The sequence below is a fragment of the Monodelphis domestica genome, chromosome 4 (assembly GCF_027887165.1).
Source record: "Monodelphis domestica isolate mMonDom1 chromosome 4, mMonDom1.pri, whole genome shotgun sequence".
NCBI lineage: Eukaryota > Metazoa > Chordata > Mammalia > Didelphimorphia > Didelphidae > Monodelphis > Monodelphis domestica.
This window is the reverse complement of record NC_077230.1, coordinates 161,067,719-161,080,351: the sequence shown is the minus strand read 5'-3', so window position 1 is coordinate 161,080,351 and position 12,633 is coordinate 161,067,719. Positions and strand designations below refer to the sequence as shown.

General features: G+C 37.8%; 1 pseudogene; it reads right to left on the bottom strand.

The window, feature by feature from the left end:
• Positions 1–11,635: 11,635 nt before the first annotated feature.
• LOC100617943 (actin-like) lies at positions 11,636–12,411 on the bottom strand (annotated as a pseudogene).
• Positions 12,412–12,633: the final 222 nt, after the last annotated feature.

Genomic DNA, 12,633 nt, shown 5'->3' with positions numbered 1-12,633 from the left:
CATCATCCTCATCCTTATAATCATCTGATGGGATTTAAGAGACAATTCCAAGCACAGAGAGGATTTCCTGCCAGCACTAAGCTGTAACGCCTCCTGCTTGCTAGTGTGGTTGAGAAATTCTGTCTGGCCCACTACTGTCCTTTTACAATGGTTTCATTTAATTGTAATCCAAAGATCAAAGGTCTGTAACTCTTTAACCAAATTCCAATGTCTGCCAAATTCAATAGCTGTCATTCTTTTAGAAAAAGGCAGTGTAATATGTGCGTCCTGATCTAATTTTATAGAAAAAGACACAATTTACATACTGTTTATTTAGTTAAGTCCCTAAAATCAATACCTTTGTCTGTACCTCTTTTGTTTAAAATACATCATGACATTGCAAACGGCAATATAAATGAATTTTTCTAAACCACACGCGTTGTTAATGTTTTTCTATTGCACATTTTTAAAAGAAATGTTGGAATCATAGCATTTTTATAGATCAACCTAAATGTATTTTAATATTGGATTACTAAAGAATGTTAAGTTTTACATTTCTAAAATTATAAATTTTGTTTGAAAAGGTCAGTCATTTGCCCAAGACACATTTACCAACTAGAGAACATATTTCAAACTATTGAAATATAAGGGGGGAAAAGTGATCATGTTCAATGTTAGGAAAAAAAGTAATTTAAAAAAAATGTTTTTCAGCAACAAAGAGAAAAACAGAGCAGCTCAGGGCAATGGTCCCTTCAAGAAAAGTTTCAGTGTGCAACTGAAATACTCTAAAGAGGGAAAACCCACTTTGCACAGAGAAGGAAGAAATTCATTCAGATAATTCTTATGTAGATTAAAATGTAATTCGTTATGTCTAAAAGAGGAATAAACTCAGTTTTATTTTTGTTATTGTATTCAATTATATATATGTTTATGGATATCAGTGCTGATGGTATAGTATTTTAGTGAAATGTGAAGTAAATGAATATCTTTAGAACACATTTTCCAGCTTTGTTTGAGCCCAGCTATTTTTGTAAGGGTTTTGCATTTTTAATGATGTGTGGCTTTTAGAGTTTGATTAGCTCTATAGAATAATATTCTTCCTTCATTGTCTCTGGCATGTAACCATAATTAGTTAGAACTGATGTAGGCCTGGATCTAGCTGTCGAGTCCTCCATGGGTTAGAGGTGGCGACCACATTACAATGAGCATTTAAACATGCATATGCAGACTTTCAGAGACTCCAGCCCTCAGACTCTGGGGTGGGGAGGTTGCTAAATTTTCATGCATATGAAGAAGAGAACATTAATAAGAACAATGATAAAACTGTTTTGCATGGTTCCCACTTAAATATCTATTACAATAGACCCTCCCCAACTGCCACCTCTAAGTTTATTTTACTCTTGGGTAGAACTCTCTTGAATAAAGCCCACCATTTCTAGTTCTATAGAATCTGACTTAACCTACCAGGACTTAGCATCCTCTCCAGATGCAAAGTTTTGGTATATTTATGTATTTTGTTTTTTCTCCAAGACATCTTTTGCCTAGATATGTTTTTATAGGACCCTTCTCAAGTAATAATACTTGCTCAAATTATTACATTTTATTATTTATTAACATAATATTTTAAATTTAATATAAACTTATTATAAACATTAAAAACATAGCATGTTAAGGTTTGCAAAGTACCTTTACTTACATATGTTATTTCTTTTGACCAGAAGTACCAAGAAACATAAATCTTAAGGAATATTTCAAGGGTACAATAGCTTCCTACTGTGCTAGAGGGTCTTTATGAAAGGGAAGAGGAAGAGCTCAGGATCTCTGGCAGGACTGAGCTACAAAGGTTTACTTTGTAGAGTACTTTTTCAGACTCTGGAAGTTAAACTCATGTGATCACTCCTTGGCAATTCCCTGTATAGTCTTGCAAAAGCCAATGTTGTGACGTATCTTCTTGAGTCTGGGTGTAATTTAATAGAAGTTAATTTTGAATCTTAAAGAGAGGGTTTCTTTGGATCGATGAAAACCTTGCTGCTTTTGAGGATTTGTTTCTTCTTATTTCTCTCTCCATTGGCTATTTATTCCTTTAGTCTGGGGGATTTGTGAGGTTCAGTTACGACATGAACTTTGGACTTTCTGAGTGGCCAATTTTGAAAGTCCTGTCTTTGTTATTGACTCCCTTGTTATTATGTCATGACTTCATAAGCTTTAATCAACCCAAATTTTCACGTCTTTTGCTTGACTCTTATTGCATCCAATCCTGAAAGCCTGGTACATACAAAATCCCAAGTATTTAGTTGAAGGGAAGGCTTACACCCTTTTATTGTGCTTGTCTCAAGTGACAAGTTGTAGGGCTTTCTTCTTCTGAAGAACTGTATCTGACAGACCTTTCCTTACCACCCCACTTCTGAGAAGGAGATATCAGTGCACTGAAGACTTGTATTTATGATAATTAAAAACAATCATCATTGTGTAAAAAAAAACACAACAACAAAACAAACCCAAACTCTTACCTTCTGTCTTAGAATTGATACTAAGTACAAGGCAGAAGGGCAGTAAAAACTAGGCAATGGGGGTTAAGTGACTTGCCCAGGGCCACAAAGCTAGTGTCTGAGGCCATATTTGAACTCAGAACCATCTGTCTCTAGGCCTGGTTCTCTATCCACAGAGCCACCTACCTGCCCTTCTATCATTGTCTTAACATATGAAATAAGTGACAGTAACAGTATGATTTTCCTTGCTGACATAGGTGGTGGTCTTCAATTTTGTGAAGCTATATGATGACTCCATCACACTAGGCACTCAAAGGATCATAGATTTTCTGATTAGTAGTGATTCCAGTGGTTGTCTACTCTAGTCTGTATATAAGCAATAGTTCCTTCTAAATCACACCTGATTTCTGCTTCTCTAGCTTTTACTTGAAGAATTTTAATAATGGGGAAACTTGTCCTAATTCCTGAGGCGGCTTATTTCCTAGCCATCCAGCTACTTTCTTGTGCCTTATCTTCTGTATCCATATCCTATGATGCTCTCCCTCCTCATGCCATCTCTGGAAATCACTGGCTCCTGGCTAGGCTCAGCACAAGGGCCCCCTCTTTTAAAGGAGATGACTCCATCTTCCTCTACTTGTTAGCTGCTGTCTAAATTATGTTCTTTACTTTGTGTATGTTCTGTATGTACTCATCTGTAATCATAGCTTGAGGATAGGGACTTCCTAACTTTGGCATTTATATTGCAGGGCATAACACATTTCCTGGCACATTAGGTGGTTAATGCAGGTTTACTGATAGGATAGTTATAATTATTAGGGAATTTTTCCTTTTATATCAAGCTGGACTTTGCCCATCTTTTGCATCTTCTAGTCATTGCTCCTAGATCTGTATTCTGGAACCAAATGCATCAATTCTAATAAACTTTCAAGGTGATAATGAATCAAATTCTTAAAAAAAATTTTTATTTTTATTGTCATGCAGAACACACTTCCATATTGGTCATAGTTGTGAGAACAAACTCATACATAATTAACCCCCTCCTCCAAATAAAGCCATAAATACGCCGATGTGAAAGAAGACTGCAACAGTTCTTTCTCTGGAGGTGGAGAGCATTCCTTGTCCTAAGTCTTTCACTATTATCCCAGATCATTGCATTGCTGAGAGAAGCCAGGTTTTCAAAGATAATCATGGTCCAATCGTGCTGGTATTGTGTACAGTGTTCTCCCAGTTCTGCTTACTTCACTTTGCATCAGTTCCTGCAGATCTTTCCAGCTTTTTCTGAAATCATCTTGCTTATCATCTCTTAGAGCACAATAGTATTCCATCACCAACATGTACCACAATTTGTTCAGCCACTCCCCAATTGATGGGCATCTGCTCAGTTTCCAATTCTTTAATGAATCAGCTTCTTAAAGATGGTTACCATGTCTTGTCTACACCTACCTTCTCCAGGCTAACCATCTCCATCTCCTTCAACCAATACTAATGTTGTATGAACCCAAATACCTTCAACAACCTGGCTGCCTTAGTATGAGCTCTCTCTAGGTTATTAGTGTCTTTCCTAAAATGTATTATTGCCCAGGATCCTTAAGAAAGAATTCCTAATGAATCTTTGTCCATGGAAGTCATTTGGATACTTATTTTATAGATGTAGATATTGAAACACAGATGCCAAATGATTTTTTTTAAGGTCACATGGAAATTAAACTCAGGTGTCCTTACCTTAACTGTAAGGCTATATTCACTACACCACACTCCTGTGGTGTCTAATGTCTTTCTTTTTATTCCTTTTTTTAACCTTCAGGGATCCATGTTCCTTTTATTGGACATGTTAGCACAGTTCCCCTATTTTTTTTTCATGGCTTAATTGGTGAATTAGCTCTTACTGCTTGTTCTGGGACCAATCTATCAGATGAGTTTGGAACAGACCTCTCTGCTCCCAGGTGGCCATGGGAAATGGAAGCACTAATATCATTTAAAATATTTTTTCTTTGAAAATTACTTTCCCTCTTAATTATGCAAACATAGCCTATTTTTTCTCTCTCACGTTGATGTAATGCCATTGTTAACTGGCACCTCTGCTCATCGATGGGGTGGTCAGTGGAACATTTAAAAAATCAGTGTTGCTGAGCTAGGTAGAGTATTCACCGTGAATCATTCGGTTTAAAATGGACTTTTGTCAGTGTGAAGCCACATTTTTCTCAGGTTGGGATAAGGAAAAGCAGAAGCATTAGTTCAACTGCTTACTTGCCCTTGCTTTGTATGGCAATATATCTCTTCTAAGGAATTGAGAGCCTTCTTGTTATATGGTATAAGAGTGATGAAAAAACCCAAGTTTTAGATATCACTTATTTGTTGATGTGTCACATCAATAAATGTTATTTTGTCACTAAAAGATAGGACTTGCTTTTAAGAATTTTGGTCCTTATACCATGGAGCTAATGCTAATGTTTATTCGCTTTCAATAAGATTGTCTTTTGCCTCCAGAATCACTTCTCTGTATCAAAGTCCAGTTGGTAGAGAAATAAGATGACCCAGATGATGGGTACCATCCTCACACACAGCTGTGTGGCGCAGTGACTGAGATGGTTGGGCACAGGGAAGAGATCATTAATAAGAAGCTATTTACATAGCTGATCTAAATACTAAGTTCTGTGTTTTTTCTCCTTTATGTGCAAATAGCAAGATTTTCTTGGGGAAAATATTTAATCACCAAGCAATCATGAAATAACATAAAGGAGAATTTTGTGATGTTTCAGGGGAGAAACAAGCAAGTTTTCAATAAACTACAATGGAATTGAAAGATTCAATATCAACCCTCCCAAGTTTTGGAGAAACCACTTCTAGAAGTTGGTGAGTTACCTTCTTGTATCCATATGCTCTGTGCCATTCAAGAACCTGAGTTTCAGAAGGACAGGGATTATTTTTCTATGAGAATAAGGAGCTCTGGGGGATTGCTTCTTCCTCCATGGCATCAGATCCCAGAAGAGTTCCCTCCCCTCTTGTCTCTTTGGCTTTCCACCTCCAGGAGACCCAATATTTGCTTCAACAGGAAAACTGTAACCTCTAAAGTTTTGTGATATAAACTCCAGTTCCCTCTATTAGGCAACTTTAGCCTCTCTCTTCCTACTAAGCAAACAATTCTTTTCTAAGGGCTGGGTGAAAAAGGATTCTCTGATTGCTTTTCCACCAAGCTTATCACTGGGACTGGTCTGACCCACCCACTTGAGCCATTTTGGAGCCACTTTGAGCCATTACTCCTTTGTAATATGTGACATTTGATGGAGAGTGAATACATTTAAAACACAGGAATTACCATACTGAATCAGCCCCAGGGGCCATCTAGGCTACTATTATGTTGCCAGTGTAGGCCTCAAGAGACATATGGGCCTTTATAGATTTTTGTTGAATTTAATTGAAGTGAAGATTCTCTCTCCCTTTTATTTCCTTATGTCCTCTCACTCTCCTCATTTTAAGTCTTTCTATAGATGTTTCTTAACCTCTGTGACATAAGCCAACTAAATAAATCTGTATAGAACAGGGGTTCTTGACTTGGGGTCCAAGGACTCCCAAGGATCCTATTGAGATTTTAGGGGGACATTAATCTCAGTGTTGGAAGGGATCTCAGAGGTTATCAAATCCAGCCTCTCCTTGAGCCAGGTGGAATCTTTTCTATGCTGTCCTTGACAAGAGGCCATCTAGACTCTGCTTAAAGACTTCATTGGGAGTTTACTGATAATGTAAGGAGCCAGTTACATTTTGGAAAGGCCTTACTTTTTGTAAGTTTTTCCTTTGATCAAGCTAAACTTGGCCTCTTTGATACTCCAGCAATTGTACCTCATCCTGCCCCTTGATGCCAAACAAAATGACAGGCGTTCAAATCACAATCTACCTAAATATCTTTTTTTTTTTTTACTACAAGCTAAAACTCTGCATCCTGCAACTGGTCCTCTGTCTGGTTTCTAGTCCCTGTGATAATACTTTTTTATTTCTCTAGGTAAGTAATAGTTTGTCTATATTAAAAAAAGAAAAAAAAACAAACAATTTTAAAAACTTGCTCTCAGAGAGCTCATATTTTATGGTCTACTTATGTCTCTTTTGTTTATCTCCATCAAGTGGACCTTCCTTACTCCGGATCTAATGATGCCATCCATAAGCTTGGAGATTTTGTTTTTGTCCTCTTCTGCTGATTTGTCTCTCTTAGATTTGTCTATCTGCAGAATTAAATAAATTCTGGTTCTGATACCCAAGGAGTGCTGCTATTTATTCAAATACAGATAGGTCAATCTACCTTACCCTTTTTTAAACTTTAAATTAGGTTCTTATCATTGATACAAAGTTCTTTATAGCTTCTTAGTTCTATGATGACAAAAAAAGGTTTCAGTAGAGAAAGAATTCTCAAATCAAAGTTGTTTTTTAAAGTCACCTAACTTGATTACATCTACTTCTTCCTTTTTATCTATATGCTTATCTCCCACAAAGAACTCTAATAACTTGTCCACCATGACTTCCCAATATTGAAACTATGCTGTCCATTCCCAGTCAAGTTATTTTATTTCATTTTTGCTGAATTTTAAATCAAGCATTTTGACTCCTTAATCTGGAAGCCCTTTGCATTTCTAGTTAGCCCTTTGGGGCTCCACAAATACCTTTTATCTGGGACTGGACTGGTAGCTCTTGGTTGAGGTAGACTTTTTATATGTAAATGATGTGATTCAGAACCAAGGCTCTCATGTAGAATTTAAGTGAGTGATGAAATGAAGAAGAAAATTCCTCCTGCCCACTTGTCACCTTGGAGTAAAAGGAAGGGAGTAGTGGATAAAATTTGTTAAAGGGAAAAGAGGCACTTAAGAGGGGACCTGGATCCCCTATTCCAGCTAGAGATGTCCTATCTTCCTATTCATGTCACAGGATATGGGGCCTGAAATCTTTGGAGATCTAATATGGCATAAATCCTGGGAGGGATGACATGGTGGATTGCTTCGAGTATTTGTTATGGTTGTCATGTGAAAAGATGGGCAACCAGATGGTACAATGGATAGAGTGCTGGGCTTGAAGTCAGGAAGACTCATCTTCCTGAGTTCAAATCTGGCTTCAGATACTTACTAACTGAGTGACCCTGAGCAAGTCACTTAACTCTGTTTGCCTCGGTTCCTCCAGTGTAATGAACTGGAGAAGGAAGTGATAAAACACTCTAGAATCTTTGCTAAAGAAAACTTCAAAGTCAATAAGAATCAGACATGACTGAAACAATTGAACAAAAATGTGAAAAGGGGGTTAGATGGCTTTGCATATATTTGTGTGTATACTTATATATATTCATTATATATACATACATCCTTTGTATATATAATGCACATAATTACATATATATGTAGAAATTATAAAAACACAATTTTAGGCTTGTTATAAAGAAAGACTTCCTACTAATTAAGATTATCCCCAAATAAAATGGGTTCTTGAAATAGTGGTTTCATCTTCATTGTAAATCTGTAAGCAGATATTGGATAACCCCAATTGGATATATTTTGAAGGGACGTTTGGGTAGATGTAAGTTAGAGTTGATTACTCCTGAAATTTCTTCCAATTCTACCATTCTGTAACTAGAGATGCCCATTTTATAGGCAAATGGTTGAGAATAAATTTAAGTGAATACGATTCTTTGGTTGAACCAGCAAAACATTTCATAATGACTTTCTGGTCCAGTCCTCATGTATAAAATGAGGAGCTTGGACTAGCTGAAATCTAAGGTCCCTTTCAAGGGAGTAGCTGTCTCTTAGGCAGATATGGATTAGTTATGTGTCCCTGGCCATCTGGTTCTTCAATTTAGCTAGGCAGTGGGGGGTTTATCTTTTCTTAGCTACTTCCCTCCTTAGGAGTCTCCTTCAGTGTTTAGTTAATCATTGGGCTTGCTCCCCGGCCCTGAACCCTCCTGGAGTTGCTTTGCCTCAGGACCCAGTTTATTGTACAGAGTCGCCTTTGGTCTCAGCCCAACACATTCCCAATGGTGGTAAGGGATTAAGCACTTACGTAGCACCAGAGGACCAAGCATTGAATGAAGAGCTGTTATTATCCTCATTTTACAAGTGGGGAAACCGAACCAGAGGTTAAGTGACTTGCCCAGAGTCACACAGCTAGTAAGTGTCTGAGGCTGGATTTGAACATTTCTCTAACCACTGAGACTGTGAGCGATGCCCTTGTCATATATTTACCCTCTTTTCTCGCATGTGGACAAATAATGCTCACTTCCATCGTAATCAGTGCAATGAAGAGTTGACCGCATTTGTAAAAGCAACTGGAAAAGGACTTTATAGAACAACAAAGCAGGGAAAAAAGGACCTTGCAAGTCAAACACATGTTACCTAGAGAGGTTCTGGATGCTTATCCTTTGGAGTTTTTCAAGAAAAAAAAATTCCTATTCATTGAGGCTAATTTGAGGGCAGACTGGTGAGCACACGGAATTGGAGTGCATTATGCATTATCTCCTCATGCCCCTTTGGCCTTTTCTGCAGATGCTACTGCTGTGCCTGGAGATGGTGACAATGCCCCGCAGATCTGCATATGGAGGTATGACTGAAAAGACTCACCCAACTCAGAATACTGAAAGTTGGTTTTTTTTCTTTCTCTGGGTTGGAGCAACTCATTGAAGGGCCTCTCATTGTTTACTCCCCTGTCTATTTAACTTGTGGTCGGACTGGAGCTTTTGCTTAAGAAAGAACTGCCCTGTTTCCCATGGCCTTCTGCCAAGCCAGCCCCTGCTGCTGCTGTTTTCCAGAAGTTCAGTCTCTGTCACACTGTTTGAAGCTGTTCCTCCGTGCATTTCAAAGCATCTCCTTCTACATTCCCTGCTTGCAGTTGCATTCCATGTTTGCCATGCAGCAGCTGCTTTGGTGCTCTTTGATCATCCATTGCCCACTCAGATTTTTATTTAAAGATGGGGACCTTGGAATCACAGAAATGAAAGGCTTTAGAGATAATTTGTCCAATGCCTTCATTTTAGGGGAAGTGATTTTTCTGAGATCATAGGGCTAGTTAGTAAGTTCCTTGTGAGTAGCGATTGCTTCATTCATTTTGTTTCTTAAGTGCCCAGCACAATGCTTGGCACATAGCAGGTGCTTAATAAATATTTACTGATTTATTTTTTTTTTTATTGAATTAGGCATAGAGCCCATTTTGGTGCTCTTTCCTCCATATCTCTTCTAAGAATGCTATCCTAGCCTACCATACAATATTCAGTGGACTTATATCGTTAAACAAGTGCATTTTCTCTCTGTCTCTGTCTGTCTGTCTGTCTGTCTGTCTGTCTCTGTCTGTCTCTCTGTTTCCCCAGTTGGGTATGTTTCTTGGAAAAAGACTAAAATTATTTTAGCAGCCTTTTTTGTAGTGGTAGCAAAGAACTAGAAAATAGGGGAGGGTGGGGGGAAATTGGGGAAAGGCCAAACATATTACAGCATATGAATATGCCATAAGAAATGATGGAAGGCATTGTTTCAAAAAGCTTTGTATGAATTGGAAAAGTGTTAAATGAGAAGAATCAAGAAAATAATTTATGTGATAATAACAAAAACCACACAAATATGAAAGACTTAAGAACTCTGATCAATGCAGTGACCAACTATAATTCCAGAAGACTCAAGCTGAAGCATTCAAGGCACAGCATGAGACCCAATTTTTGGACATGGTGACGAGGGATTTTTTTTTGCTTGACTACATTTATATGATATGAGGAATTCTCTTTTCTTTTTTATTGATAGGTGAGAGGAAGAGAAAAATAATTTTTGGTAATTAAAAAAAGAAATTTTAATTAAAAAAATAAGAGTCCAAGAGAAGCTTATTTTCAGATAATTAGGAAACCACAAATAGTTATGGACAAATATATTACCAATCTCATGAGATTCTTATCGTAAACTCTTAAGTACTCTGAAAATGTGAGTTGTTGGTATTACTAAATTCAGTAGGCTGCTTTTTTAAATTACTATATTATAGCTAATAAAGATCCTTTGAAAATTACTACATAGGTAATCCTCAACTTGTAAAAAGCTACGTCAGTACATCAACATTGGATCTTGCATCTCATTAAAAGATATTTCTTTTATTGGTTCAGATTGCAACCTATTTAGAAATCTTAATTCTATATCATTTTAAACTATTTTCCTCCAAAGGTACCCTACAAAGAATCCACTCCAAGTGTGAAAGTACTTATTTGCAATAATTTTAAATTTCATGGATATCATGGAAGTCTGGGCCATCCATATGTATTACCCTTTGTTCACTTCACATAACAGACTTACTTTCTTTTCTGATCATACAATTCCTTTATGCTCTCTTATAATGCTATTTCATATACTTAGATCATTACTGAAAAGATGTTGAAGCCTTTTTCCTATCATGCATCTGTCTCTCCACTATCTTTGGATGAAGGAACATCTGTAAGACTTTCCTATAAGGAATCCTTCTTCCATTGGACACTTTCTGACAGTAATCAGTACCTTTTGGGAACATCCTTGTCCATACTTCATACCTGTTTGCTTTAAGAAATTAGAGGATAAGCAAAGTTATTGATCTCTATTGTTGCATTTATTAAGGAACTTGTATGATTTTAAAGCATTTAATAAAAATGAAATGATTTTTATAAAAATGAAGTATATAATTATGTTAACTCCCTGTTGAAGAGAGGCAGGACCTTTAATCCCAAGAACATTTAAAGATAACACTAATAGTTTATTTCCCTATGTGAGTGGAATTCTGACCACCATCTCCTCCCTTCATAACTAACAAATAATAAATACACAAAGGAATCTTGTATTATCTGTCCAATTCATTAGCTTATATGACTGTAAAGATATGGTCTGCTGTAGAAAATCTTTTGCAAAAGCTTTTTTCCTTCATATACTTTCTTTTTTTTTCTTCTTTAACATGTGCACTTTTATTTGAACTGGTCTTTAGTCAGTGCACAGGTAAAGCTCCTACCCTATTCCCCCCCCCCCCCCAAGTACTGGCACCAATCTCATTAACTCCCAGGGAGACTGTTAAAGTCTTCATTCACATCCATGTTGGGGGCAGGGGGAGAATTTAAGGAGCCATTCATTATGGCTGACAATTAAAAAAAAAAGGAACAAGTATTAAGGCGGAAGATACAAAAAGTATTTTTTTATGGATTACATAATTTACATGTAAAGCAATACTACTGCTACCCCCACCCCCTCCCCCTGGTCATAGCTCTTCCCCAGGAGAGCTGTATGCCTCGGGGGCCATCTCCTGCTCAAAGTCGAGGGCCATGTAACACAGCTTCTCCTTGATGTCATGCACAATTTCCCTCTGAGCTGTGGGGGTGAAACTGGACGCTCTCCTGGTCAGGATCTTCATGAGGTAATCCGTCAGATCAGGCCAGCCAGATCCAGAGGGATAATGGCAAAGGGAAGGGCATAACCTTCATAGATGGGCACAGTGTGGGTCACACCATCACCAGAGTCCATCACAATACCAGTGGTACAACCAGAGGCATACAGGGACAGCACAGCCTGGATGGCAACATACATAGCTGGGATGTGGAAGGTCTCAAACATGATCTGTGTCATCTTTTCTCTGTTGGCTTTGGGGTTCAGGGGGGCTTCTGTGAGCAGTACAGGTGCTCTTCAGGGGCCACACAGAGCTCATTGTAGAAAGTATGATGCCAGATCTTCACCATGTCATCCCAGTTGGTGACAATACCAACTTGGTGACCATGACCAAATTGGGGACAATGTTCAATGGGGTACTTCAGGTTCAGAATACCTCTCTTGCTCTGGGCCTCATCCCCCACATAGCTGTCTTTCTGGCCCATAGCCACTATCACACCCTGATGTCTGGGGCGCCCTACAATGGAAGGGAAGACAGCCTGAGGAGCATCATCTTTGCACATACTGGATCCATTGTCAACAATGTCAACAATGTCAACAATCATCCATGGTGGACTTTGAAGTGGCAAGTTTAAACCTTTAAGAGAGAGGAGGTGATGCCGTACCAAGTACATTCTGGGTGAAAGAGCTCACAGCTCTTCCTTCATATATTTTCATCAAAAATATCTTCAAAATTAAAGTAGAGCCTTCTTATAAGGATTTTATGAGAGGAGGAGGTTGGTAGTTACTAATATTCTTAGTGATCTATTTTTGGTATTAATATTGTC